The 4851-nt window shown below is 52.8% G+C and overlaps 1 protein-coding gene across 1 annotated transcript in view; it reads right to left on the bottom strand.

Annotated features, from left to right (window-relative positions):
• Nucleotides 1–4851, bottom strand: part of KLRG2 (killer cell lectin like receptor G2) — a 16790-nt gene that overhangs the window by 10789 nt on the left and 1150 nt on the right. The gene's annotated exons all lie outside the window — the stretch shown is intronic.

Below are 4851 nucleotides of genomic sequence, written 5' to 3' on the forward strand. Positions count from 1 at the left end.
AATCATTATACCAAAGCCTGAAACAGCAGAGGTTAGTCTGTGGCAAATATTTCATTACTTTGAAAAGAGTAATTCCATTTGAAAAACCATGGACATTGCATATACCCACCACCCGATTTCCTTTTTGTATCTGGGATTGACATCTCCAGTGTCGCACCCTCTGCTGCTTTTCTCCACTGCTCATCCCATCGTCATTGTCTACATTTCAACTACCTTTCCCACCCCACAACTGAAACACCTTCTGCTTCCTCCTAGTCAAATCCCATGGCTGGGGTGGAGCCAGGTTTTGTGGGACTTAGTTTATCCCATTGGGGCAGGGGGGCATCTTAAAAAATAAAATACAGGGACTTCCCTGGTGGTGCAGTGGTTAAGAATCCGCCTGCCAATGCAGGGAACACAGGGTCGAGCCCTGGTCCGGGAAGATCCCACATGCTGCAGAGCAACCAAGCCCGTGCGCCACGACTACTGAGCCTGCGCTCTAGAGCCCTCGAGCCACAACTACCGAGCCCCCATGCCACAACTAGTGAGCCTGCACTCTAGAGCCCTCGAGCCACAACTACCGAGCCCCGTGCCACAACTACTGAGCCTGCGCTCTAGAGCCCTCGAGCCACAACTACCGAGCCCCCGTGCCACAACTACTGAGCCCGCACTCTAGAGCCTGTGAGCCACAACTACTGGAGCTTGCGTGTCACAACTACTGAGCCCGCGTGCCTAGATCCCGTGCTCCACAACAAGAGAAGCCACCGCAATGGGAAGCCCACGCACCACAACGAAGAGTAGCCCCCACTCGTTGCAACCAGAGAAAGCCCGCGCGCAGCAACGAAGACCCAACGCAGCCAAAAATAAATAAATTATTAAAAAAAATAAAATACAAACTTCCAAAGTTCAGCACAGGGGCTCAGGGCTCCTGCCAATGAGAGGCCTGCTTGTGTCACTGCCTCCAGGTCCATCTACTTCGGCTGGTGGCCTCTGCTCTCCCGGCGGAGCCTGACCACGCTGGACATCACCTCTCCCAGCTCCACTTCCTCCAGGCACTGAGAGCATTCTTCCTCTGAATGTACCCCTCCTGGCACCATCCCAGACTGCCAGGCGCTTTTGTTTTCTCCTGCCCAGACTGAGGACTGCTGGAGGGCAGGGTCAGGACGGCCGTTTCCTCACATCTTCCACACCTGATGTGTTGAGCACAATGTGACAGGCGGCAGCAGGCTGGACAACCACTGAGATCCCACTGCCGCTCCCCTTCCCCAGACGGGGATGGGACTAAGCACTTCTGACATGTGCTTACACTCTGAGGTTAGTGCTACTCATTGAGTAACGATTTACAGAGCACTTAAGTGCCAGGTGCTGGAGATTCAGTGAAAGCCTAGACTGTCATCTGCCATGCCCTGCGGGGCTCAGAATCCAGGGGAGCATACCTACAAGAGGGATGCTGGAGCTGGGCAGCACAAGGGCCCGTGGAGCATGGAATAGGGACACCTGATCTTGCCTTGGGGACCAGAAGAGGTGACTCTGAACCAAAGGGGAATAGTCTCCATTTGAGGATCCAGCTCTTCCCCAGTTTTATTTCTTTATTTTTAAAATTAATTATTATTAATTTATTTATTTGGGTTGCACCGGGTCTTAGTTGTGGCAGGCGGGCTCCTTAGCTGTGGCATGGGAACTCTTAGTGGTGGCACGCATGTGGGATCTAGTTCCCTGACCAGGGATTGAACCCGGGCCCCCTGCATTGGGAGCACAGTCTTAACCAATCGCGCTACCAGGGAAGTCCCTCCACCCAGTTTTAGGCTCTCTGCAAAAGCCAATTTCTCCTGTGGGCTGAGGGCCGCCATACAGAACATTCCCTGAGTCTTTGATTCTTCAGTTCACACCGGGGCAGCGCCTCCGGGACATCTGCCCCAAAAAGCAAGGAAAGAGACAAAGCAGTGACGTCTCCAACCCTCTCCACAGTGGTCTCCTCCCTCTTGGGTTCACAAGGAGGGGACATGAAACAGCTGGGTGGCAGCATTACCGCACTGGCCCGGGCAAGTCCCTGAGCCTGTGCCCTAGTGTGCCCTCTTGTTGTAACCAGCGTGATCTAGGCGGTAAAGGCCACCAAAGGCAGAAACCACAATGCAGAGATCCTCATCCAAGCAGCCTCCCTCAGACCAAGCTTCAGCCAGGAACTTGAAAGTTCTTTAATCCCACACTTCCCAGAGAGGAAGCCCCAGGCACTAAGTGTCTGCATGCACCCTGCAGTATTTCCTGCCCGGCATCTCCCTCCCCTGACGTCATTCCTCTCCACACCCCCGGGTTACCTGCCTCATGTCCAGAGTATAGTTTCCACGTGGCAGCTCCCCCTAACCATCCAGTCCCAAAGTCTGCCTCTCCCCTGGACACTGGACACCGCTGACCACTGGACACCGCTGACCACATCTTCCAGAAACTCTCTCCTTTTTCTGCTTCTCTGCATCCTGATTCTCTTCCTACCAGCTACATTTTTCTTTCCCAGTCTGTGGCTGGCTCCTCTTCCTTTATTTTTTTCCCAGCTGTGCTACACGGCATGGGGCTGTGGAGGGGGTGCAGAGTCTTAACCACTGGACCGCCAGGGAAGCCTGGCTCCTCTCCCTTTAAATGACATCACTACCTGGAACTCCCAAGTGTACCTGCTTATTTCTCCCACGCCTCTTCCCCCATTCTCCATTCTGCAAGGATAACCCAATCAATCCATCATTCAGCTACCCAGCTCAGCAACTCGGGAATCATCCCCACTCTTCCTGTTAGCGCATCTTCATCAGGGCAGTGGCCCCACTCTCTAATTCAACCTTTGAGCACTCCCTCCCACCTCTGCCATAGATCAAACCTTCATCGCGTCTTGCGGAACTGGTGCTATCACCTCTTAAGGTCTCCCTTCCTTCAGTCTCATGCCTGTCCTGACCTTCCTCCACAGTGCTGTCAGAGCTCACTTTCTAGAATAAAAATCCAACCATGTTACCTCCCCACGACTCCTCACTTCCTTGAGTCCTCACTTCCTTATCATCCCACCCTTTTAGTCACAGACTCTCCTATTATTAATCTGATAAAAAAAGCTACAGACTCGGGCTTCCCTGGTGGCGCAGTGGTTACGAATCCGCCTGCCAGTGCAGGGGACACGGGTTCGAGCCCTGGTCCAGGAAGATCCCACATGCCGCGGAGCAACTAAGCCTGTGCGCCACAACTACTGAGCCTGCACTCTAGAGCCCGCGAGCCACAACTACTGAAGCCCACGTGCCACAACTACTACTCTAGAGCCTGTGCTCTAGAGCCCGTGAACCACAACTACTGAGACTGTGAGCCATAACTACTGAAGCCCACGTGCCTAGAGCCCGTGGTCTGCAACAAGAGAAGCCACCGCAATAAGAAGCCTGTGCACCGCAACAAAGAGTAGCCTCCGCTTGCCACAACTAGAGAAAGCCCGCACGCAGCAACGAAGACCAAAAACAGCCAAAAATAAATAAATAAACAAACTTATTTTTTTTTTAAAAAGCTACAGACTCATTGTGGTGGACAGAATAATGTTCTCCTAAAGAAGTCCACGTCTTAATCCTTGGAACCTGTGGATATGTTAGGTTACAAGGCACAGAGGAATTAAGGCTGCAGATGGGAATTGAGGTTGCTTATCTGCTGACCTTGAGATGGGTAGACTATCCTGGATTTCTGGGTAGGTCCAATGTCATCACGAGGGTCCTCATAAATGGAAGAGGGAGGCAAAAGGACAGGAGAGCCCCAGAGATGGCAGTGGAAAGGTTCAGCCTGACACTGGCTGGTTTTTCTCTTTTTTATTGGCTGCGTTGGGTCTTTGCTGCTGCGCGCGGGCTTTCTCTAGTTGCAGCGAGCGGGGGCTACCCTTCGTCGCAGTGCGTGGGCTTCTCATTGCGGTGGCTTCTCTTGTTGCGGAGCTCGGGCTCCAGGCGCGCGGCCTTCAGTAGTTGTGGCATGTGGGCTCAGTAGTTGCGGCTCGCAGGCTCAGGAGTTGTGGCGCACGGGCTTATTTGCTCCGCGGCATGTGGGATCTTCCCGGACCAGGGCCCGAACCCGTGTCCCCTGCATTGGGAGGCGGATTCTTAACCATTGCGCCATCATGGAAGTCCCGGTTGGTTTTGAATATACAGAGGACCATGAGCTAAGGGACTCAATCGCCCTTAGAAGCTGGAAAAGGCAAGGAAACAATCATCTCCTAGGGCCCCCAACACGGATCACAGCCCTGACATCTGGACTTTAGTCTCTTGAGCCCATATCAGACTTCAGACTTACAGAACTGCAAGATAATAAATTAGCGCCATTTTAAGCCTCTAAGTTTGTGCCAATTTGTTACAGCAGCACCAGAAAACGATACACCTCTCATGCAGAAAATGTGCTCACACCCAACTCTGCAAAAGTTCCTGCATGATTAGAGTCCCTGAACTCTACCACGTCTAAGAACCCCTGGCATAGAGGCCTTTGGGATTTGGAGCCTGTCTAGCTGACCGGTCTCCTCTCAACTGGTCAAGCTTTCAGCAGGTTGTCTGCTGGGGAGGCCTCTAGCCCCTCCAGCCAGAAGGCACGCTACCACCCCCAACTCCTACTCAGCTTTCAGGGCTTTAGCTGCAGGAAGATTTCCCATGCCCTCAAGTTCACCAACCACTCCCTTCTGGCTCCTTGTCCAGGATTTTTGTATTTTTTGTATTTTTCAGGCTCTTTCTTCTTCCCTGCAAGTCGCCACCCCCCACGCGGCAACAAAAAAACTCACACACACCCTAGCACATTCTGGCCCGAAGTCCCCATGCAGTAGCAGCAGTAGCTGCTGAATGGATACAGTGTTAGGGGTCAAGTGGTCCTCGATATACGGGAGGGAAA

The sequence above is a fragment of the Lipotes vexillifer genome, unplaced genomic scaffold, assembly GCF_000442215.2.
Source record: "Lipotes vexillifer unplaced genomic scaffold, Lipotes_vexillifer_v1.1 scaffold71, whole genome shotgun sequence".
NCBI classification, from domain to species: Eukaryota; Metazoa; Chordata; class Mammalia; order Artiodactyla; family Lipotidae; genus Lipotes; species Lipotes vexillifer.